This window comes from Mixophyes fleayi, chromosome 7, assembly GCF_038048845.1.
Source record: "Mixophyes fleayi isolate aMixFle1 chromosome 7, aMixFle1.hap1, whole genome shotgun sequence".
NCBI classification, from domain to species: Eukaryota; Metazoa; Chordata; class Amphibia; order Anura; family Limnodynastidae; genus Mixophyes; species Mixophyes fleayi.
Genome location: NC_134408.1, coordinates 135875109 through 135901810, shown reverse-complemented (window position 1 = coordinate 135901810; position 26702 = coordinate 135875109). Strand labels below are relative to the sequence as shown.

At 39.6% G+C, this 26702-nt stretch overlaps 1 protein-coding gene and 1 long non-coding RNA gene across 8 annotated transcripts in view; one reads left to right on the top strand and one right to left on the bottom strand.

Moving 5' to 3' along the window:
* Nucleotides 1-26702, bottom strand: part of FMNL2 (formin like 2) — a 184872-nt gene that overhangs the window by 134243 nt on the left and 23927 nt on the right. The window lies entirely within an intron of this gene.
* On the top strand, nucleotides 11295-15819 carry LOC142097078 (uncharacterized). Its single transcript, XR_012678116.1, has 3 exons — nucleotides 11295-11348; nucleotides 13696-13751; nucleotides 14955-15819. It is a non-coding gene; the product is annotated as an uncharacterized LOC142097078 (long non-coding RNA).

Here is a 26702-nt window from a genome sequence, read left to right as displayed (position 1 = left end):
CTTGGAGTGGCAACTATGGGCATTGGTCTTAAGGACTTCTATTTATTATACTGGGACTGCAGTGCTGTCAAAATTTCCACTCCTGGTGTCCCAATCTTGTTCATTACTCCAGCCCCCACAGCCCATTTGGTCGGTAATCTGGGGTCATCTTCTGGCTAAATCACTTACGTGCCTACTGTCCCAGAATGTCCAAGAGACTCTCAAATTTCCGTGAGTTCTCCCAGACTCCCGGAAGAGCAGGGCACCCCCCTGGATCTCACCCACTTCCTTAGTAAAGTGGGCTGAGGAGGGACCCGATGACACAATCTGCTGCCTATCGCATCATTATGGCCTCCCCCCCTCCCTCGCAGTAGGGACATGACACAAATCACGTCACCAACCCCCTGCACTCATCACTTGGACCTCCTCTGCTGAAAATTAGGCATGAGTGCTAACATGTTCAATGTTTAATGATCTGATCAATTTTAGGCACTGTATCAGGCATGGGTGTCATGTTTGGTCCACACACGCTGCCAATATAGGCCCATTTGCCCAATATTGCTGTAGCTAAAGCACCGTCTGTGGGCAGCATTACATTTCCACATTGTTGCACCAACAATGCAGCGCTCTGCAAATAGTTACCCCTTAGTGCTGTAAAGAAACCGACAGTTAAAACGTTGTTTTCTACCGTAAGGGAGCAAAAAATAAATAATACTATTTTCAAATCATCTCATTATCTATTGGAGGATATGAATTTGAAACAAAATCAGTGGACGTCTCCTTTAAATAATTTCACCAATTTCCTTTACATTTGTTAGTTGGAATAATCCTTAGTAAAACAAAATTAATGCAGAAATAAGCGATTTGTCAGTTTATCTCTTATTTTATTTCCATTCAACAGAATGTCCCAATGTTCTCCTCTGCACTGAAAACAATGCACTATCTGTACCATTCTGGTAATATCCCTGTATTCCACTACAGAACACTTTCTCTGTGTGTCCATCCTTTCATCCCGATTACACTTCTGTTTTTGACAAAACACTCCAAAGTCTGATGGGTGGATTTAAAAGGAAAAGTGGAGGTGTTGCCCATGTCAACCAATCAGATCCTAGCTATCATTTATCTAGTACTAGTATCTAGAAAATGATAGATAGACTCTGATTGGTTGCTATGGGCAACACCTTGACTTCTCTCAGAAGCTTTAGTAAATGAGAGTTATCTTCCTCATCTATTTATTTATATAACGCCACTCACATCAGTCCCTGCCCCATTGGAGCTTACAATCTAAATTCCCTAACATACACACACACAGACCGAGGGAGACTAAGGGCAATCTAATAGCAGCCAAATAACCTACTAGTTTGTTTTTGGAGTGTGGGACGCAAACATGGGAGAACATACAAACTCCATACAGATAAGGCCATGGAGTTATACTACTTGTACATCAACAGATATGTTAAACGGCTAAGAGGTGTCACATTTTGAGGAAATTGAGTGAAGGAAATGAGATTACTGTGTTAGTAGTAGCCTTTGAAAGGAAAACTCAGGGATTTGAGACAGATGTTAGGGAATTTATGCAGTGTAACATTTCACGATGTTGCTTCACAAGCCAGGGTCTAAAAATAATTAGAATCCTCTGGTGGCGGAGAGAGGAAAGTTAATTCCTGATAACAGAAATGATCAAAGAGTTTTAAACCCATGCATTATTCCACATTACAATGCAGGAACCAGAGGTCTAAACAGAATCTGTAACGATTGCCAATTAGCTGGTGTTCTTACTGTAGCGGTATTTGTCCTTATTGGGATAATAGTGATTTCCTCTCTTTGTTCAGCGAGAACTTGGTGAAAGACAAATATAGTAATTCTAAGATTTAAGTGCCCTTTAAATTCAACCTCTACCCTACTTAAAAGGGTTTGTGCTCACAGACGTATAACATAGCATCGCTCAATCATAGGAAATGACAATTTAGTGATAGCATAATGCATTGGGATCTGCAACTGATATAATGTCCAAGGACATTATTGATGGAATAATATTTGAGTGCACCACTGCTGATATAATGCCCGGGTCACCACTGCTGATATAATGCCCGGGTCACCACTGCTGATATAATGCCCGGGTCACCACTGCTGATATAATGCCCGGGTCACCACTGCTGATATAATGCCCGGGTCACCACTGCTGATATAATGGCCGGGTCACCACTGCTGATATAATGCCCGGGTCACCACTGCTGATATAATGCCCGGGTCACCACTGCTGATATAATGCCCGGGTCACTACTGCTGATATAATGCCCGGGTCACCACTGCTGATATAATGTCCGGGTCACTACTGCTGATATAATGCCCGGGTCACTACTGCTGATATAATGCCCGGGTCACTACTGCTGATATAATGCCCGGGTCACTACAGCTGATATAATGTCCGGGTCACTACTGCTGATATAATAAACAGAGTCCCTACTGCTGATATAATGCCCAGGTCCCCACTGCTGATATAATGTCCGGGTCACTACTGCTGATATAATAAACAGAGTCCCTACTGCTGATATAATGCCCAGGTCCCCACTGCTGATATAATGTCCGGGTCACTACTGCTGATATAATAAACAGAGTCCCTACTGCTGATATAATGCCTACTTGGTGGATCAATATGATATTACTTGACATTATTGGGGTCACTGAATACCGTGCTGGACATTCTTGAAACTATTTTATACTGCAGAGTATTTTGGTGCAAATATTATGCTGGAAATTGGGTAAAATATACTAGCTATTGCTGGGCATACTATGCTAGGTTTGTATGCTTCAATGTGCAGTTATCCATTCTTTAAATTTGTAATTTATAAAGCCATGCGCTGTGTGTGGGGCACTGTGAGCACCACCGTAAGCCTCCTCTAAGATTAATGTCCATTAAACCTTGGCTTTCTCCAGCTGTGCATATATCTCTGTCTCTTATATTAACTGGGTCCTGCTAATACAGATTTAAGATAAGTGCACACAGGGCAATAGTGGTTATCTTCCAAACAAATTTACCAACATGCCGATAATGATCCGATTGATCTTAATCAGATTGTTAGTGGGCATTGCAATATCTTACTGATATTGGCTGCAATATTGCAACATCCGTTCAGCAATGGGCCCCTGATCCACTGGCATTAAAAACCATACTTTTACTAAATTTTTAGACACCAATAGAAGAATGTAAATGTGCAGCACGGTGGCTTAGTGGTTAGCACTTCTGCCTCACAGCACTGGGGTTATGAGTTCAATTCCCGACCATGACCTTATCTGTGTGGAATTTGTATGTTCTCCCCGTGTTTGCGTGGGTTTCCTCCGGGTGCTCCGGTTTCCCCCCACACTCCAAAAACATATTAGTAGGTTAATTGGCTGCAAACAAATTGACCCTAGTCTGTCTCTGTCTGTATGTGTGTGTGTATGTTAGGGAATTTAGACTGTAAGCTCCAATGGGGCAGGGACTGATGTGAATGAGTTCTCTATACATCGCTGCGGAATTAGTGGCGCTATATAAATAAATGATAATGATGATGATGATGGATGGATTAAATCCAGTAATAATATCAATAAAAAACTAAAAGTTGTGCCCCAACTGGGAAATCTATGTGACTATATTATACAGCCATTTTTTTTTACATGAATACAATTATAAGATATTTTATTAACAGATCCCAGTTAAACACTGCAGACTTTAAGTATTTCTTCAATTATTTTGTCTCTTCTGTACCAGTTCATTTTAGAGGCACATTGTGTCTGAAGTGGTGTGAACATATTAAACTATTCTACACTATAAAAATAAATTAAACAAAAAAAAAAAAAAGAAAACCTCCACTTGGCTCTTTCAGCTCTAATAGGCTTCAAATTAGTAATTGTGGTTTGGAGAGAAAATACTTCACAAGTTATAATGGAGGAGTCACTTTAATTCACAGGGTGGCTGTCACATGTCCTTTCCAGATGAGGGTCAGAAGTTCACAGGAAAGTGCCCCCTGCCCTCTATTTATCTCCTAATACAATGCATAAAAATGAACCATGCAACAGGGATACTTTTAAGGACCTGGGGTAAGACATGGTAAGTGCCCCGGGCACCAGAGAACTCTCAATACTAATTGAATGAACCCTTTCAATATATGGCAGATTGCTATCCTTTCTGACACATTGAACACGGACGGATTCAGGAGGCATGTAATGGATGGAACGCTATAATATTACATAGACTCTATTCGGTACCACGTTATCATATAACTAGAATGCATGTTAAAGTATTGGAACACTGGAGCTCAAAATGTTGCAAGTGTATAGTGATAGAGAAGGGAGACTATGAGATGCCAAAAACTAAATAAAGACTAAATCATACTTGTCTACTTTCGACAAGTGTAGTCCGGGAGAGGAGCATGACTTGAGGGCGGGAGGGGGCTGGGCGCAGCTAAACGCGTCATTCCCTCCCTCCCCCCCCCCCACTGACGGAAATGCCGTTTTGTTGTGGTGGGCGGGGCCAAAATGACGTGAATCGCGTCATTTAGGCTAGGCAGTTGCGGGAGACTTGCCTGCTCTCCTGGGAGTCCATAAGACCGACCCGAATTTCAGGAGTCTCACGGAAATTCCGGGAGAGTTGGCAAGTATGGACTAAATTGTAACTTCTAAGAGCAAAGAACTTACAACCTGCTGTGTGAACCGGATGACGTTCTTTGTCATGATTGGCCACTGTGCCTGGTCTGAAGCTGAGTACACACTATTGCATTTTACTTGGGCTGCGACTTCTGTAACGTTTTTGCCAACGACTGAAAGTCCTGATGAGCATGCAGATTTATGTGTACACACCTACACAATTTACCTTCAGATCTGTGCTCTTCATCTGTCATGACCATCTGATGAAAAAAGATTGTGACTCTGCACACTCTATAGAGATCTGCCTACACTGCTATTGGTGAGTGCTTACACACTTCCACATTTGCCCAACATCGTTCCATCACAGCACAGTGGCCTAGTGGTTAGCACTTCTGCCTCACAGCACTGGGGTCATGAGTTCAATTCCCAACTATGGCCTTATCTGTGTGGAGTTTGTATGTTCTCCCTTTGTCTGCGTGGGTTTCCTCCAGGTGCTCCGGTTTCCTCCCACACTCCACAAACATACTAGTAGGTTAATTGGCTGCTATTAAAATTGACCCTAGTCTCTCTCGGTCTGTGTGTGTGTCTATGTTAGGGAATTTAGACTGTAAGCTCCTATGGGGCAGGGATTGATGTGAATGAGCTCTCTGTACAGCGCTGCGGAATTAGTGGCGCTATATAAGTAACTGATGATGATGATGATGATGATGATCATTGATCGTGATTTTTAGGAAGTTTATAAAACCAAATCAAAGCTTTAGAACGATAGAACATGATCGTGGGAGCGTACACACTAATGCGATCTCTTACTAAACGCTCATTTATCGTGTGATTGGCACAATAATTGGGTGAAAAACCTGTAGTGTGTACCAATCTTTATGCACTTCAGACGTTCTGCTCTGGAATCTTTTGAATGAAAATATATTATGGTTTTTTCCCCTTCTACTGAGCCTACTACAAGTGGCTATTTTATGTAACATACCAGCAGGCATTTAAGCAAATGTTACAAGCTATAACAAACAAATCTTACAATAAAGCAGGAGGGAGCTGGGGGCTGCAGGCGAAGGCTCGGAGGGCTGCCTGTTAATAATCACTGGACTACATCCACAATGGCTGCCTCCACGGTGTATAGGTAACATGTACTCTTTAAATATAGCACACTTGCCTACTTTTGAAGGCAGCTGTCCGGGAGGGGGTCCGTCAAGGGGGGCGTGGCCATACGTGTTGCGCCGTTAGGCTCCACCCCTGTCAATCTTAGCCAATCACAGCAGGGGGTGGGGCCACGATGGCGCGTTTAACCCCCGCCACCACCATCTTTAACAACGGCGACAGCTGGGTCCGAGATTTTTGCCTGCTCTCTCGGGAGTCCGGGAGAACTCCTAAAAATTCGGGAGTCTCCCGGACACTCCGGGAGAGTAGGCAACTATGAAATATAGATGCTAAGCGTCTCCAAAACACTGCACCTCAGAGAGACCCACAGATACATCATTGTGCTTAGTGAAAACCTGTTAAGGATTTTATTCATGTCTAAAAGTTACTATCTCTTAAAAAAAAAGTTATAGGGCGAGATGATTGAGAGCAGCCATTCTGGACGTAAAATGAACGTGAATCAAAGGCAGACCTGTGCAGAAAACCAGTCTTATTATTATTTTACGTAAAACTCCAAAATAAAAGCTTGGCTGGCGCTCCCCTGCCAAACGAAAAGCATGTGCACTTCACATCTGCTCAGATATACACCTAGAGTGATATAATAACTGTATTCTTCTTGCTGAAATAACTGAGGTCTTATGTAGTCTGTGTGGAAAGATATCACGTTAAGCCCAAGTGTCTCACTCCAGCCGCCAGATGTTGATCCGTGCTAAACACAGGCAGAGGGGATCGTACTGACTGTTCTACGGGACTCAACATCAGATACATCTCTCAATCTGAACCGTGCGTGAACCTCTATCCCGGCTACGGAGAGACAGTCTGCAGCTAAATATTCCAAGATGAATTCAATTAAGCAGATGAAAAGTGTTTGAGAGCAGCAGGCAGAACGCTCCCTACCCTCAACCTGCCATCCCGCATTATAGATGCTATATAGACCATCACCGCTGTCTGATTCTAGGTCACAGAACTACTGGATTCACTCACAAAGAAGCCAGTTACTTTTCCTGAGCCAGTCAGAGTTAATGCGGCTCGTCTCCAACCACCCCTCATACTAGTACAATTGTGCTATATAATTCTGGAGCAGCCAAGAGAAAAAAAAATACAAATTGGAAACACATGGGCAACGTAACTGCACTGAATAACTCCTTACTGAAGAATGCGTTCCCTTTCCTATAACATAGTGTATTATCCCTCTCCACAAGTCCCAGCTGTTCCTCTCAAAATCAGGGTAAACATATAGGCAAATGCAGTGTCTTTATTCTGCACGGTGGCACATTGGTTAGTATTGCTGCATGACAGAGCTGGATTCTGGCTGTGCGGACTGCCTGGAGCTTGTATGTTCTTCTTGTGTTTGTGCAGTTTTCCACATGTTCCACCGACATACTGGCTTATCCCACCATTGACCCTGGTGCAGGGGCGTAACGAGCTGGGCCCCACACAAAGTGTCTATGTGTGTGTGGAGGGGGGAGGGGTGATATTTATGAAAAAGAGATCACACAGGATCCCATTAGAACATAATATAGCATGTGCTGGTATTATGTGTGCCATTAATAGCAGAGCAGCTAACAACACCTATGTACTTGCCAACTCTCCCGAAATCCGGGTAAGTCTCCCGGACTCCCGGGAGAGCAGGCAAGTATCCCGCATATGGCATCTTACTCGTCAAAATGACGCGATTCCCGCCCCCCACGACAAAGTTATGTTTGTGTCGTGGGTTTTGGGCTAAAATGACACAATTGACCGCACCCCGCCCCTCACGCCCTCCGAACCACGCCCCCTGCCTGGGATCTCCCAGAATTCACTTTTCAAAGGTTGTTAAGTATGACTAAGACCTATAGCCAAGAAATCTACTTGAAAGGACCTTTCGTATTCTAGTAGAAATGTAAAAGGATCTATACTTGATTGGATACGGGGATACTATGTAGCATTTTGCTTTCTTATTATGTAGGCAGGACTTTGTATAACCAAAAGCCAAGAAAATAGTATGGGTTATAAATATACAATGTACATAACAGTTATTTTTCCATTGAATCAAAAAACAACCACACTTGTTAATAGTTTATCGTTTACTACTAATAGGTCAGTGGTGAGTTAAAAGGGACTTTCCACCTTTAGTTGTCTTTAACTTGTTGGCCAATATATGGCTTTCTGCGGCTTTTACGTAATGCTTTGCTTTATTCCCCTGGCTGCCCTCTGTACCTATTAACCAGATATCACTAGACAGAGGTGTTTATGGACCTGGCTCTATCGCACGACATCATATTGCTCTCTGGATGCAAATGTAGCAAAGATGCCAGAGCAGAATAGTAAGAGCAAGACAATAAGTAAAGTCACCTGAAGGGGTAAAACCCCTTTAAGCTACAGAGTGAAGGTTGGCACATGCCAGCTGTTGGAACAGGCACAAGTAATCACCCATGGTAAGGCAGCATATATCTAACATTACAATAACGGGCAAAGATAGTAGCCTAAGAGCAGACAGCAGTGTCATATTACAGGTCAATCGTGCTTATCAGTATATACTTTGTCTCCTGAAGCCTTGTACAAACAACTACAATACAATTATTGATATGGGCTAGTATACTACATAGATGCCGTATACAGTGACTGTGCACAGCTGAGTATAGGGATCGTACCACCTATATAGTATATAAGAATATAGAGCCTGAGTCATTAAGGAAAGTAAGGCAAAAAAAAGGAGCAAATGTTCTCCGGGACAAACCATGTAACAATGCCAGGGGTGCAAATTTGTTTATTATTTTGCACATAAGATAAATACTGGCTGTTTTTTCATCTATCATGCAAATACTTGATAGCTTTATTTTTACAGTGAAATTTAAAGTTGATCTAGGACATGCCCTACCCCAACTATAAATTTTAAATAATCTCCCCCTACCATGCAACATGGTTTTGCCCACATGCAAAGTTACTCCTTTTTATGATTTGCTCTCTTAAATGACTCAGGGACATAATATATAAGAATAAGGGGCATATTCAATTAAGCACGCAGTGCCTCTGGAACGGACCCGAAGGAGCTCTGCGTTACTGCAACATCCATGGATTTCCATTCGACCCCCACAGGGTTGCAAAGGGAAATCCGCAATGTTGCGGTACTGTATTAACATAAAAAAATGCCCAGCCGCGCGTAGCCGCGATGTTCATCCGCTAATTGAATATACCCCTAAGGGGTAAATGTATCAAGCTGAGAGTTTTCCGGTGGGTTTGAAAAAACAATCAGATGCTAGCTATCATTTATTTAGTACAGTCTACAAAATGACAGCTAGAATCTGATTGGTTGCTATAGGCAACATCTCCACTTTTCAAACCCGCCGGAAAACTCTCAGCTTGATACATTTACCCCTAAGACTCCTACACAGCACTGAGGTTCCATCCTGTAGATGATAAATGCATCCACCCCTTAGTAATATTGTTCAGCACAACTGTTCACAACAAAAGATAACATTGTATCAAACGTAGATATCACCACTGAACTGTTCAATTATACATAAAAATATTGCAGTAACGGACCCTTTTAGGGGCTCTAAAGAGAGGCGTTTCTAGAAAGCCTGTTTCCTAGAGTGCCAGTCCAACTGACTCCAGTACTTGGAAAAAATCAGCTATAAAATAATGATGGAACATAATAACTGTGTATAGGTACAACGTTTCAAGTTTATAGAAAAAGACAACTTTCCATGAGAAGGCAGCCTGTCAAATCACAAGGAGGTACATCAATGAGGCGCGAGGCACTGCTTGCACTTATACAAGTATGGGATCTGTTATGTGAAAAGTAATCATCAAGAAAGTTCTGACACTCATAAAGAAAATAAAAGGTATATCATTGCTTTTGTTCTGTGATTATGCCATGATCAATAAATGGTTCTTCCTACTGTCACTGTGAAGAGCACTACTAGGCTTTAACCAGGAGGGGATGTCGGTGGCAGTTTGGGACGAAAAGGGTTAATTTTTAAATGTAGTTTAGCATGGTTCTCAGACAGATGGAGAAACCCTTATCCATAAAAGTCAGGTCCGAAAGAATTCCAAATAATAGATCCCATACCTGAACTGCTAACAATCTTGTTTTCTGTCATATGTAACCGTCTAAATGTTGCAAGGTCATTTTTCAAATTGGATCAACTTTTAGTTCTTAAGTCCCTCTTTAATATATGTACACGCATGCTGGCTGGCCGTGGGCGGAAGCTGCGTGTTCCCTAGTGGAGGTGTGGTGGATCCATTAAGCAGACTGCGAAAGATGTTTTCCAGCTCAGCTAGAAACAATCCTGTTTCTTAAGAGGAATGAAAACGGTCCCCAAGCCCGCAGGTGCTATTGGCCAATGAGAGGCCTCATTGTCTTCCAATGCAGCTGCCTATAGCTCATCTCAACAAAAAGAGGGACAAGCAGATCAGCTTCCCTTCATTTGCTTGTCTCATAAAATAGTTTGGACTTGTCTGTAGCATAGCAACATAAATAAATAAGGTAACAGTTAAATAGCTATATATCATAAGGTTAAAAAAAATCATTCATTTTACTGATATAAGGACCAAGGGGTATATTTACTAAACTGCCGGTTTGAAAAAGTGGAGATGTTGCCTATAGCAACCAATCAGATTCTAGCTTTCATTTTGTAGAATATACTAAATAAATGATAACTAGAATCTGATTGGTTGCTATAGGCAACATCTCCACTTTTTCAAACCTGCAGTTTAGTAAATATACCCCCAAGTTTGAATCTGATTGTATATCACCAATCTACTTGTCCTAATAAAATTAAATGTAACCAGCACAAATCATTGATTAGATACACTCTATTAGAGAGAGCGAATCTAACATCTCCTCTCTCCCGTACTGGGATGTGCCCATCCTTTTCTCAAAATTCCCCAATAGCACTGAGGGTTTCAATCAATCAATCACATAATGCAAATGGTGCTGGGAGTTTGAAGCCACCAATGACAACATGAAATGACAATGACATCATGAAATGACAATGACATCATGAGAATGAAAGTGTCAGGTGATATATCTGGTCTATCATCCTCCAAATGGTTCCTTTAGAAACCATTTGTAAACAGTGAAGAGAGATCGCAGCCGTTAGATACTCTGTTATAGAGTCTATCTAGCAATTTATTTGTATTAAGTAAGTTTAGCAATTATATAAATCACCCTTAGGGGCATATTCACTTGTTGGCGAAAACGCCCAAAAACTCACGGCGCGCACACTATTACCATCATTACGGTAATAGTGTGCGTAAATACCGTTATTACGGTAGTTTTCTCGTTGGATTTCAGCTCGCAGCTCCCTGAGCCGCGAGCTGAAATCCAGCTTACTATTACTATTAATAACGGTAATAGTTTTAACGCCGCGGGGATTCAAAAGAATTGAATATGCCCCTTAGTGTTTAACCTTTAAAAGATATATATTTTTCCAAGAGTGGACAAGCTTTTAAATGGAGGGCAAATAAACTGCCTATCCAGGTCCTTATCTGACATCACAAGGTACTCTCACAAGTCACTTAGTCATTTATTAATAATGTATATTTTTTTCCCCCAGAAATAGATTTAGCTTTTAAATGGATGATACATTGCGCTATTTAATTCAAAGGTATGTTAGACTTATCAATCTTCATTTACTTTAGGAGGCTATAGGTTATGAACCCTAATCTGACAAAAGTAATATATTATATGTGTTACGAATGGACACGTATTGAACATATTATACATGTAAATATTTGCACATGTTGTACTGATTGATGTAAAATATTACTCTATTACTTATTTTTAACAAAATACCTCTTAAATGAGATTGTGTAACTTCCAATGGGGGCAGGGACTGATGTGAGTGAGTTCTCTGTACAGCGCTGCAGAATTAGTGGTGCTATATAAATAGCTGATGATGATGATATTTCATGTTTAACATCTACACAACACATTTTTGTTCCTTAAATTAATATTTTGGTGCAATGTCCCTTTAACGTAACCAGTAGATTACAGTTTCCCAACATGTGTATCAGGACACATTTGTTCAATATAAGAAAATGGGATTATATGTGAATTATACTTTAACAAAAAAGTTTTAATTCTGATGGTTTTCAAACATTTTCATATTTGTCCAAGGTGGTTTTATTTATGACAACAATTTCACATTGTTGTGTTATGATAAAAAACAATCCATATGTTATCCATATTGTATTGATAGATTTATAACTACACAAAACCGTTGGGGTCCACCACCGTTTCCTTTGTTAAAAATGCAATATAGTTTGTAGCTAGAAAGGAAAAAATCACTTATCAAGAACAAAGAAAACAACTTTACTTTAATTTACATTAAAAAAAACTTACATAATTTATTTGTATATACAGCTTTATTTTATTGTCATAAGACATATATCATAAATATAAATAAAGCGTCCGATCCTATCCCCTCTCCACCCCCCTCTTTGTATTCCTTCCCACTGACGACTATTTCATCATATTAAAAATGTCCCAAAAAATCTGTAGATAAAGATTTCAATCGATGTTTTTATATTGCTTTCTTGTTAAAAGTTGCAAAATGAGGACTCAATATTTTTAACATCTTTGGTTTGTACTGTTTGTACCCTTTGTGCTTTCTGCTAAAAGTTAAGTTCTACAATTATTTTCAGCAGATATGTTCTTATTAAAGTTATTTTTCTTTGTAAATGTTACAAAGTATGGATTTTGTTACTATAGTTAAGATCCACAGATAAATGTTCTTGGTACCTGGAAATAAGCATTTAAATGTGCTATAGACATAGCAGCTGTTTTATTTGGAAATAAGTGGAATGTCAAGGAAACGGTGCAGGAGAAACCTCACTGGTTAAGCTGGGTACACACTACAGAATTTTCCACCAACTTTTTATGCCGATCGATTTTACACCCGATCGATGTTCCGATCGCTCGGTCCATGGACTGCATACACACTAGCCTTGTTTAAGAAGATAAAGGGACGAGCGGACGTCCCTTTAGCGACTTTTTTCAGCCATGTTGTTGTGAGCAATGACTGTAATTTCATACACATCGGTCGGAAGTTTATACACACTACACAACGGAAACGAGATTGTAACGAAAATATTTAACGGTACGACCAACCAAATGAGGCAACAATCATCCATTTGGGCAGACTTTTGACCATCGTGTCACTGCACACACTGACCCGACTTTTGGATGAAAACTGTGTAGTGTGTACCTCGCTTTAGTTAAGCACATTTTGGACTAAGGCTAGATCCACGCTATTATTTGCATACATTTCTTTTATTACACACAAGTACAAACACATATAAACACATATAAACCACATTACATTTATGTACGTGTTTAATATTCATTTTTATGCGTTCAAGCTGCGTTTTTTAAACAGGCATCTGTGGTAAAACAGGAAATTGTTATCTTGTATAAGCCAAACACATGTGAAAACGCATACACGAATGCCTCTTAACTACATCTCATTTTTATTATTATTATTATTATTATTATTATTATTATTATATAGGTTAATTTATCACGTTAATCAGATTCAATTGTCCGTGTTACTCTCGAGAGTAACGTGACCCACATTCGCTCGCGCCTCCCTGAGCCGTGAGCTAAAATCAGCATTGAAAGTGTCGTACTAACTGTAATAGTGTGCAAGCCGCGTTACTCTCAAGAGTAGCGCGGTCAATTGAATCTGCCTCAGAATTTGTAATAATTGAATCATTGTGTTTTCAAAGGCTCCCATTGACACAAATGTTCATTTTCAACTGCTTTGACATTGAAAAGGTACAAGAAGTGTTAAAAAAAATGCAACCTAATGGCACGTGAATGGATTTGGGTACAATGATTTTTATTTTGATGTCCATTTACATACACGTAACGTGCATAAGAAACAAATCTTGAATGTAGAGTTTTAAGGCCAGTGTGAACGTAGAATAAGAGGTAACATTTTCATTTCACAGATTCTGAAAGTACAGTTGGAATGTACTTGGCCGAGAAGGAAAGTGTGAGATATTGCGTAAGTAGGAGAAAGTGAATTGCAGAACCAGCAACTGTAACTTATATCTTTATAAAGGTCACTAATATACTGAGAGTATTTTCACTTCATAAGGGATTTTCCAGCTATAGACAACTTTCATTTATTGGGTTGTACAAGCCCTTCTTGGGCAATGACTATAAACTCTGTAGCTCAGCTGATATAAAAGCTGTTAATACATGTACAACAACACTTAATTCTATGCTTTTCAACTAATCTTTTATATCAGCTGAGCTACAGTGTTTACATTCATTGCCCAAACTCAAGTGCTACCAACAGTTCATGTTTTCAGGAATTCTTTAATCTTGCACAGGTGAGTTAACCTATTTTTCTGGGTTAGTAATAATTCCACCTGTTCCTATTTTTATTATTATTATCATTTATTTGTTAGGCGCCACAAGGTTTCCGCAGCGCTGTACATAATACAAAGAGAAGACCATACAGGGTGACATAGCACAGAGCAATAAACACAAAGTACCAATACTTCAGAACTCCGGGCAGACATATGGGCGAAGATGGAGCAGAAGAACAGCTATGGAGACAGGAGGGGAGAGGGGCCCTGCTCATACGAGCTCACATCCTAAGGGAGGGTGGACAGACAGGTACAAGAGGGAGCCATTAAAGTAAGGGAGAGAAAGGCGGGGCTGGTGGAGAAAGGGGAGAACGAGAGAAGGAGGTACGACAGGCAGAAATCCTGAAAACATGACCTGCTGGTAGCTCTTGAGGACTGGGTTTGAGCATCTCTGCCCCAAGCCACAAAACGGCTCACAGAGCAAACCTAAGCAGTGACATTTCTAAATGCACCAAAACTAAACTAAACTCCCTGGTAGATGAAAAGGCTTCGCCGAAAAACACAAAAGAACATCAAAAAGATCAAATAATATAGCAGGAGAGATGTACAAACCCATAAATCAAGGTTGTCTGAAGGTGGACATGTCATTTAAAGGACATATACTGAAACATAGGTAATTATTAAGGAACATGTGTTCACAGATTCTTTACTGCTGAGTAAAATAAAGTGAACTGAGATATACCTGTACCTCATTGCTGCTCCATTAACTACACTCAAACAAAAATACAGAATGGGCGACTGTATTGTAGGTCATGTGACTTTAAGCCAATTGCAAGATAACTAAGTGTAACTATTTGTCAAAACACTCCTTTAATTTTTTTTTTATTTGCTAGGTGGACTTACTGTGGTACACTGTTGGTGTATAAATCAGACTACACGGAAACCAATCGCATGTCTATATTACTATTGGTTGTGTACATTTGGGAATCCAAAATAATAAGTGTACATGTCACCTAACAACAGTGATGGTGGCTATCTTGTGGGCTAAGCCAATATTCATGAGAGTGTGGTCTATCGATTCATAAGAAACTATTGAAATCACTGAGACACAGAGAAATCCATATCCAAAGCAAAATTTTAACTCTAGGAAAATATTAAACTTCTGAAAGCAAACCATGAACAAGAACATTTTAAGCATCAAAATTGCCAATCATATTTGCTTCCTTAAAACCTTCAAAACAACAAGTACAACTAATCTGTTCTTTTACAAATCTTTTTTGGCATATTCCATACAACCGCAGGGATTTGTGCAATTGGCTCTGTGGGGCACTAGTGAGCTCCCATGGACGTTCCCATTATTGAAATCACAGCACAGTCACCTAAGGGCCTTGCAAACCAGCCTGCACCTGACTATCTCAATCACTCCTATAATCTAAATATTTAAGACTAACGTTGAAGTCATTTAGGCACAGAACAGACCCATTCCTCGAAGAAATGTATGTTTACTGAAGATGAGTAATTCATATAGACACATGAAAACCACATTTATTGGCAGTTCAGCTAAAACACATTTCCAGTGGTTATAAAAAGAGAAAACATCTTTGAGCAGAGGCTCATGGGAATTCAGATGATATATCCCTACATGTTGATGTTTCAGATTCTCAGCTGTCAACATTAGAATCTTCCTTGTAAAACCAATGTCTTTTAAGTTATATGCATTATTTTTTTTTTAAAGAATAGATCTCCTCAGTTTCTTATTCATAGCCTTCAATTTAAAGTAACATGGTTTACAATGGTTTATTGAGTTCTTATTTTTCTACGGCATTATGGCGGAAATAAAGAACTTACCGTATACATTTTGTCTTAATCCATCTGCTTGTGCGCAAACGTTTCTTCTACAAACCCAGATTCATAAATTAAAAAAACACGCAGGCTAATCCTTAATCCTTATAATTTTGGACATTTCTGGGCAACATCATACCCTTAAAATCAGCAATAAACTAAACAATACATGTAATCAAAGAGCAAGACGCATATCTGTGATAAAATATCAGCAGGCATTAGCAAATATATCTAACAATAACGCAGGAAGGAGTTGGGGAGCAGGCGAAGGATGAGAGGTCCAAATATGGCCCTAGGGCCAGCTGTTGCCCATCACTTATTTCAAATTACTGTTATATTACATTTAAATGGAGCGCACCAGAACTTCTATTAAGTATTTAATATCACATTAAGCACTGCTATTTGAAATGAAGTTATTTTAAGTTATGTGGAATAAAACAGAAAGCAGCTCTATAGTGTATGGTATTTTATCCTTGAAATTCATGGTTTATCTGCAGCCCGCAGCAATACCTCAGCATATAAGTGCAGGACGCAAGTCAACAAGTCTGGACAGAATCCACATGAAGAAAAATCTGCAATTCAAGGTTTTAATTTGGAAAGGGAAACGCTGATGATCTTGTTGGCACAGATGACCACACACACTTGGCAGGGAGAGAACAGCTTAGCAAACTCTTTATATTGAGATCACATTTCCCTGCATTGGCTTCAGTATAGTTTCTCTCAGCAGAGTTCTGTCTGTTGCGCAGTTTGTTGGGTATGTGAATGAACAAAGGGGCCAAGCGCTTGAGACTTCTCTCCGGGGTCTAAGGTCAGACTGATGTGGGTCAGCCTGGTCGGTAGTTTTAAAGGCACTCTAACCTCAAAAAAAACCCATGGATATAAATTTAAAGGCACTCTAACCTCTAAAGAAGAAACGTGGACATAAATTTAAAGGCACTCTAACCTCAAAAAAAACGTAGACATAAATTTAAAGGCACTCTAACCTCAAAAAAAAAAATGTAGACATAAATTTAAATACACTCTAATCTCAAAATAAAAGGTAGACATAAATTTAAAGACACTCTAGCTGAAAACATTTTCATAGACACAGATTTATGTTATCTTTATGTACCATCTATCGGCTAAATGAGAGGTTTGTGATTGTCTCCTCTTTGTCACCTTGTTACACAATAACTGGGTCAGGCATGACTGCCACTAGGTTACAAACCCAATCCAGTGTGTTGTGAGAGGATTAGACACTCACAGGAGATATTTGTGAGAATAAAGTTTTAAAGTATTTAAAGGGGATGTCCACCGAGTCATCGAGGGAGCTAAGGTTTAGGGGGTGCCTAAAACACTGAATGAGTGACATAATGTTTTCATTTTATTATCCTAATAGCGACCCCACAACAGAGATGCAGCAGCCACCAGCTTCTTACCTGTGAAGCTGCTGTTCCTCCATATTAGTAATGGACTGGGAGTGTGGCGCTGAGTTATGATGTCACAGCCCAGCAAAACATGACTCAGTCTGACTGATGCCCTCTGTACCTGAGGTGGGGAGGGCAACTTGGGCACATGCCACCATCCCTGGGACCTCTCATTTTAGTTTTTAATAACATCCTACCTGGGCACCTTCCTTCAAAGTTATGCAGCATGTTACTGCATGCTATAATATTTCATTGTTGATTCTGGTAACCTGGTGAAATAGACCAGCCCCAGTCCAGGGGAATCAAGTTTAAACGGTGTCAGATGAATATCAGTTATATATATTCAGGTGTATATCCGATTCAACAAGCAGTCATGTACTAAGAAATCATTGCTAAGACTGTTTTACATAGCAAAGAGTTCTGCAAATATATAAAAAATAAAGTTCTGGAATAATTTATCTTTTCAGAAACACATATTATGGGCAGAGGAAACAGGCATTATGTATTATGGTTTTTCATTATTTGTACTTAATTTTTGTTCTACTAAACTGAATGAAAATATTTTGTATACACAGAGTACAGCAGTAGACAATGGAATGTCAGAGCAGCCATAATAGCAGCTGTTTTGGCTATGGTAATGCAAAAGTATTAATCTCATCAGAAGGTCACTAATACAAAACAAAACATTTTGAATAAAGCATATAAAGGTATGCATAAAAGAAATTACTTAAAGGAGCAATCCCACAATGTGTATTAATGTTAACTTTATTTGAGCTGCTCCTTCCTCTAAGGCTGGGTGCACACTATACAAAATTTCTCCAGATGCGATATCCTTAACAATTTCACCAACGATAAAAAAAAAAAAAAAGTCCCGATCAGCAGCCGATTCATGTGTACACACTATACACATTTTACACGATTTACCTTCAGATCTGTGATCTTCATCTGTCATAACCATCGGCTGAAAAGATGGTGACTCTGCACACTCCATAGAGATCTATAGACACTGCCGGTCCTGAGTGCATACACACTGCAGAATTGGAACAAGATCGTTTCATCGTTAAACGTCATTTTTAGTCTGGTTTAAAAATAAAATGAAATGATAGGATGTGCTTTGAACGATAATCAGTCATTAGTGTTGCAGCGCACACACTAATGTGATATCAGGTCGAACGCTCGTTTATCGTTTGATTGGCCATATAATTAGCTGGAAACACTGAAATGTGTACCCAGCCTTAATGCAGCACCAGGACCTGCACACTGAACAGTTTCCCTGGGTTCCAATATTGCTATAGTGCAGTGATGGCTAACCTGTGACACTCCAGGTGTTGTGAAACTACAAGCCCCAGCATTCTTTGCCAATAGATAACTAGCTGATAGCTGGCAAAGCATGCTGGGGCTTGTAGTTTCACAACACCTGGAGTGTCACAGGTTAGCCTTCCCTGCTATAGTGCAACAAGGGCATATGCTAATTGCACATGGATCAGAGCTCCTGGCTTCCTATTGGTCCCCATCGGGCAGACATATTAGGCTGGTTAACACTTCTAAACACAGAATAAGCTGACACCTTTTTCACAGAATTGCCTGGGAAAAAAATTGCTTCAAAGTTCAGTTCCTAAGACTCCGCTAAGATGGAGGAGCAGCTGAACGTTAACATTTTACTGGCAGTGATCCTTTAAAGGGGTTCTCCAGGAAGAAACTAATTTGTAATTATAAACCTCATCTCCTAACAACAAAATAAAACATAGGTCTGCCATGCCCAGGACGTGAACGTTTTGGTAGATAGTTACCGCTCACAGAGCCTGTAACAGGTAATTCTCCAGGCGTAAATGCCTGGGGAATTTTACATACAAACCATTCAGTACAGGGCTGTCAGAAAAAAAGTCATTGGACTTAACAGCTGTCCCACTAGTTATGTTTCTATTAATTGCTTAGCCTTTAGCTGATAGTTTCAGGCTAATACTTAGCCTGTCCTGTAACAAAAACACTATACAATCTACAGACAGCAACTCCATAACTGCCAACATTATACAATAATATCCAGGGATGTTCTGCTGCTTAGCCTGGGAATCTAAGCAGACCACGCTCCATGCTCTACGAACTACAATCACCAGCATGTCATGTTTACTGAATTTGAACATAATGCATTCTGTTTTTTTTTAAAATTCTCCTGTTCACAATAAATATAAACATATAAAGCGTAGAGAATAAGGCTGAATTGCAAAAATGATATATGACATGCAGAAAAAGGGAAATTCTATTGTGCAACTGTTCAGAACTAAAAAAAAATCAGGGACAGTTCCCATGACAAAAAATCCCAGGGTCAAAGTTTTAAAACCTGGGAAACCAGGGCCAGTTGGTAATCACGTACCTCTTGTTATATAGGCAGAATAGATTCACAATGCTAAATATTATACCATATAACCACTTTTCTAGAATATGGCAATACTAATAATCTAGAGATAGCTGAAGACCACGATTACCTCCAGGGTAGGGTTTGGAAATGGATTAACCCGACCTAAGTGCCAGGCTGCATCAGCAGAGAAATAGAACAGCCACTGTTTAAATGTCTGCAAATCATTCTGCCATCAATGGTGTATTTCATGTAGAGGAAGTATTCTATAGAGCCACCAGGCTTCCACAACGCCAGTCATGAACAAAGTACACTGAAGCAGCTTTCACAAGGAAGACAGCTATTTTGTATCAAAATTGGAGCACTTCACTCCACAAAGCATCAGTTTCCACATTTTCCTCAATGCATTATGCTAATATGTGTCTACATTAATGGCTCCATTCTCTTACAGAGAAACATTATTGCTGCATAGAAACCATTGCCACTAAGCTAATGACAGCATAAAAACAATTAAAAGGGTAAAACTAATTCTAAAAAAAACAAAAAAACAAACCATTATGGTTTGTTTAGAATCTGTGAACAGACAGAATAAATGGGTCTGAAACAAGATTTAAGATGACTGTGGGCACAAATTATACAATAGGTGGCCCAACTTATGGTCCAATGTGGCTTAATGTCATTCATTAAAAATCCCCTTAGCTTTTATGGCCTATTTTACTCGCTAGCCTGTGATTATGTGTTTTCGTGAAAAACATGGACTTAGTACAGTGTAAGTAATAACATTTTTTTTGCAGTAGTATGACTAGCAGAGAAGTACTTTGGAGGCTTTATGATGTCAGTCAGACCTTTCCTCAGTAACCGGGACTCTGAAGTGTATTCCTGCATGTTGGGGTAATTTATTAAATTGCTTAGGTGTTATGTACTCCCCGTGTTTGTGTGGGTTTCCTCCGGGTGCTCCAGTTTCCTCCCAAAAATATAATAGTAGGTTAATTGGCTGCTATGTGTGTGTGTGTTTGTATAAGTATGTTAGGGAATTTAGACTGTAAGCTCCGATGGGGCAGGGACTGATGTGGGTTCTCTGTACAGCGCTGCGGAATTAGTGGTTCTGTATAAATAGCTGATGATGAGGAGTTACAGCATCTTTTTTCCAGTGAACCAGCTCTCAAAACCTTCCTCATAATGTGGAATAAACATGCAGATATTGAAAAGTTGAGTTCACTTAAGGCACAAAGAACGTATGTGACAAACACAAGATTCCGGTGTCCAACATTCTTGCAGGACAGTCCCCTTTTCTGCCCCTGGAGATATAGGACATGGAATGCTTATTTTCCTCAATTCCACACTCCTGATACAAGTATCAATTAGGGGTGTTTGTATCTGTTAATCATTTTAGTGACTTTGAAAGGAAGCAAAGCCTGTAGACTATAAACCCAACAAAACTTCAATGCCAGATGGGTGTCCCAGGTTTCAATTTCAAAATTAAGTAAACTGTAAAAGCAGTAATCACTGCTGAAGGTGGAGAAGAATTATAAATCTTAGCTCCTCAACACCTGATATTTTAAGAGCTCTGATTAGTCAAATTTACTGAATATCCAATTCTTCTCTGATCCTTGATTGGCTTCAGGATGTGTGGCTCCTAACAATGGCGGTGAACCAGACTCCCATAGCTCTGCTACTGTTATAGAGAACTGTCCAGGTGGTATTGTCCAAACTGGGGCCACCTAGGCTTAATTATTCACTTGACAACACTGATTTATTGCTAGGTGCTCTCTGAGCTGTAATATACTTCTATAGCTAAAGGACTGAACATACTCAGAGATAGGAAACAGCAGTAAGCAGGTAATCCTTGTGGAGGAATCCCAACTTATGAACTCTCCAGCTGGTCGGCATGTGTAGGGAGGGTCTACCCTCTCGGGAGCTCCTTCAACAAGTGATTTGTAGATAAAAAGAAGTGTAATTCAAAAAGATATGCCATACAACATTTTTCTTGGAGGGACACATAGTTCGTCAACAGGATAGAAGGGAATTTCTGCTGAGATATTTTTATGCTGAGAGGACATTGAAAACTCTTTAAACATTTAAGGTGCACTATTACCTTTTAGCCGGTGGCAGTGCAGCTTTAATACTTAAAAATTTTTTAGCCGCAGGGCTGCTCCATGCAGCCTATATCCAGGGGGTCTTAAGTTTCTCTTGCATCTCTGGCCAAAAAAACAGGGGAGGCGGTTATTGGGTGAGCGGGAGGACCAATCACTATCTGTGATGGGTCCTCCCCCTTACACACAACTCTGCTTTTCGTTCAGGGCTATAACAAAAATGAGGGTGCCCAGGAAAAACAGCTACATGGCCCCGGGGGCTCCAGGAATGGGGGATGGGGGACCTACACTATGGAGGTAGTGCAGCTTTAAAGACTATGGGGTCAAAAGATGTGCTATAGCTGCTTTCCTGTGCTCTCTAGCACAAATTAAGCCCTTGTTCTGCATGAATTCTAAAACAGAACACAGCGACAGACAATCATTAACAAACATTCCATATTTTCTGGGCTGCACACAGCCTTCTACCTCCCATAGTTCATGCATGTGACAACTGTCTGTCTTTGAACTTTCATTCTCTTTTTTCACACCACCAATGTATGTAATGCATTCCAAAATTATAATGGACAGGCCTGGTGGAAAAAAAAAAGCACAGTATAAAGGCAAATTCCTACAGCTGTACCAAGAAAAGACCCTGTCCCAAAGAGCTTACGATCTAAATGATATATTAGAAGAAAACAAAACATGTCAACAAGCTACAGACATAAAAAGAAATTCTGAACATGACAATCGGTTTATTTCCCCCAGGCTGAAAGGAATACTTTATTGCACTGTTCTGGAATACTTTTTTATTTTATTCAGAATAGTATAAATTGTTAACAATATACATAAAAAAAAAACAAGTACATTACAGCAGTATCTAAGTTTTACAAATAATTAAGAACACTTTCCAATAAAGAACAGACAGCGTCTTTATGCTCTGCAAGGCATTAAGTGCTAACCAAATTTAGACTGCAGCTGCTGAACCAACTTATCAGATTCTACAAGAATAATAGTTAGTGAATGCTGCTCTCATTGGCTTATCTGAAATTCTCAATGCTAAATTTGCAGGCGCATTTGGATTACCTTGGCTTCTACTCTGCAAGAAAAACAGATCTACTCTGCATACGAGGAAAAGAAAACATTAAGAGATTAAACTACTGCACTAGCTAACTCAGCAGAAATCCCCTTCTATCCTGCCCGTGAACTGTGTGTCTTTCCGAGCAAAAACACTTTCTGAACACATGTACCACAGATTTAAAACCATTAAAAAACAAAACACTAAATATAACAATAGTATTCTAAAAGGCCAAACATGTATCTGACATGTCACTTTATAGTTTAGTAAGAAAGGCTACACAGACATGTCCGTAATACTGCCACAGACACTTTATTTTATGTAATTGATAAAAATCTGAGGCATGCAATTGCTAAGTGGTTTAAAAGAGATATTATCACTTTTTTACTCATTACAAGTTAGCCAAAACAGTTATTATACGGTCAGGACATAGTTGTGAAAATAGTGATGTAAGATAAACACTATGGGGGAGATCTACTAAGCCTTCTAAATAGGAAAACTGGAGGTGTTGCTCATAGCAACCAATCAGACTCTAGCTATCATTTATCTAGGACATTCTAGAAAATGGTAGCTAGAATCTGATTGGTTGCTATGGGCAACAGCTACACTTTTCCTTTTTAGAAGGTTTAGTAAATCTAACTCAATATTTCATACTTGGCTACTTTTTGTTTCTCCTGAAGAAAGACAAGTGCAGGAGATGCGACAACGCGATTTGCGGCATCACTGCCCCGCCCCCTGCTGCCCAACATCGCGATTTGCGGCCTCAAGGCCCCACCCATTTCACAAGAAAATGAAGCGGGATGTGGGAGAGTAGCCTACTCTGCCTGGAGGACACATTCTGTCTCGGGTCAAACGCAGGATTTGTAGAGGGGAGTTTCCACACCACGCCGCCAGTGGGCGTGACCAGCATGCATGGGGGCGTGGCTATAATTTTAGACAATGCTTGGCTGCTCTCCAATTCTTCCTATCCCTATAATATACTTGGGCAATGCTGCATGCACTACTGTTAGGTGCACACAGCTCTCCCTTTTCAAGCAGAGCCGTGTGAAGCGGGGGCAGGGTCCAGCCACCTCAAGTATACAGTACTCCAGGCTTGGAGGGGGGTTTCCAGGCACTAGAAACCCCTCCTTGGTTTGCCTATGTGTCTGTAGGATTCCTGTGAATTTCGGACTGGGTCACTGTGATATCATGATTTCTGGCCTCCGCAGTGGTGGATTATAACATGGGTGGAATGGATTTTTTTTTAAGCATTGCAGCGACATTAGATCAAGTGACGCCCGATGTGATGTAAAAAATAGTCACAGGTCTGACTCTGCACACTTTCAGACAGTCCCAGTCATTGTGACTATGGAAACCTCTTGTATCATTTGAAGCAGCCAAAAAAATGTCTCCTCAGCCATCCATGAGGTTACGCATTTCACCCATAGGAACATCGCCCTAAGAGGTGACTGGAGTATCTGCGCCTGAGAAGGACCAGTGTGATCCCTTTAAAATCTTCATTCTTGTATCTGTATTGGGGAAACAATATTTTTTCTTAGCCCTTTAACAATAGTCAACAGATAAGTATTAAATTATGTCTCCTAAACTGGGAAATTAAATAGCGTATGGTAAACGAGCCAGAAGAAATGTTTTTCATATTAGACAATCTGGAAGATAAATGGCTTTAAAACCTCAGATGACATTCTGGACAAGTGGTTATGATAAGATCTATGGAACTGATGAATTAAAGAAAGGAAAGAAAAATTAGTAACTTTGCACCTTGGCAAAACCATGTTGCGTTGGAGGGGGAGGTAAATTAAAAATGTGAAGACAGATTTATAGTTGAGGTAGGGCATGTTCTAGATCAACTTTAAATTTCAGTGTACAAATAAAGCTATAAAGTATTTGTGTGCTACATGAAAAAACAGTCAGTATTTAACTGATGTGCAAAATAATAAACTAATTTGCACCCCTTGCATTGTTACATGGTTTTGTCCTGTAGAAAATGTACTAATTTTCTTTGCCTTACTTTCCCTAATGAATTGGGCCCTTTGACTCTCGTGGCCATGGGGTAAATGTATCAAGCTGAGAGTTTTCCGGTGGGTTTGAAAAGTGGAGATGTTGCCTATAGCAACCAATCAGATTCTAGCTATTATTTTGTAGAATGTACTAAATAAATGATAGCTAGAATCTGATTGGTTTTTCAAACCCGCCGGAAAACTCTCAGCTTGATACATTTACTCCCATGTGTCTAGAAGTAGATATAAATTACTTATAGTCATATTGCCTCTGTATACTCTATTTCTTCCCAATGTTATTATAAGGAACCCCCGATTGTGTATCTATGTATCCCAAGTAACCTCTAAAAAGTGTACATTTCCCTGAATGCATATATGTATGTTTCTTTGCATCTTTAAATCTTTAAGAGTTGTCGTTATTTGAATTTTATTCATTACTTATATATTAAACTGCTATTTCGAGTTTAATTTAACTGGTGGAATTACCATTTCAATTTGTCAAAATTGTTGTTGTATAATATAACGATGTCAGTCATAAGTAGCCTGTCCATTCCGTGATTACCGACCAGTGACAGAAAATCAATTTCATGGTCTTGATAACAACAAATAGGTAACACAGAAGAATATTGGAATAATCACACTAATGTCATACTGCATCAGGAAGTAAATACTGTAATTGTTACTAAATATATTGCCTTTTCATCAATCCTTCTGCAATATTCAGCCATGTTGTTATATCATAATGCAGACTTGCTTATTTTCGTTGCCTGGAATACAACACAAAGCTGATTTCTGGATACAACTGTATGCAATGTGGAAATCACAATATAGCTCTCTTTCTCTCAATCTCTTTAAAAAAGCTAACTACTGCAGAGTTTAATATTTTGGGGTATAACTACTAAACTGCGGGTTTGAAAAAATGGAGATGTTGCCTATAGCAACCAATCAGATTCTAGTTATCATTTATTTAGTACATTCTACAAAATGACAGCTAGAATCTGATTGGTTGCTATGGGCAACATCTCCACTTGAAGGGGTGGTCTTCAACCGAAAGTGGTTGTGATTGGTCGGAAAGATGGCAGGTTGGTCAGGCTGGGTGCGTAGATTGGCTTATTTTGCCATGATTGCGTCTGAATAGATGTTAGGTATACATGTAAGGACTTTTGTTATATGTGTGAGCCTAATAACTCCCCTAACCCACTTTTCTTCTATATATTGCATATAGAAGTATTATACTTTCTTATCAGACATTTGTTTAGAGAGGAGGAGGATGGAAAGGAGAAGGGAGTGGTAGGGATCAGACAGAACTGACTAGGCTTATTTACCAATATCATATTTAGATGTTTATTCTGAATCACAGCAACAACCAATCAGTAATTAGCTTTTTATCTGACTAGTTTATGTCTGACAATGAAAGCAAGTGTCTGATTGGTTGATGTGGCTTAGTGCCAATTTTGCATTGAAAGCAATGCCTGTAAATGAGTGTTACTGACTCCTATAGATGGATCTTTATCCAGACAGAACAGAAAACAAATATTCAGACTTATTGTCCACAAAACAAAAAAAAGGCAAATGAACTAAAAAATGTCCAACTCCCAACACCAATGTTGTGTTCACGAGCTTTACATGTGATTATTGTGACTGAATGTATAAACTGTCTCATACATAAAAAAAATAAACAAATACAATGCAAAAGCTTCACCAAAGAAAACCTAAACTGTATCAAAGGGTTAAAAACTACAATGCAAATTTAGTGGAGCAGAAATAAAGCCACTCAGACAACATCCTGGCACTTTTTTCTTGCAATTACTTTCTGCCCCACTAAATGTGAAGATGGTTTTGCTTTTAACTCCCTACCTGTGTTTCCAGCCTTGTCAGCACCCTCCCCCCACCAGT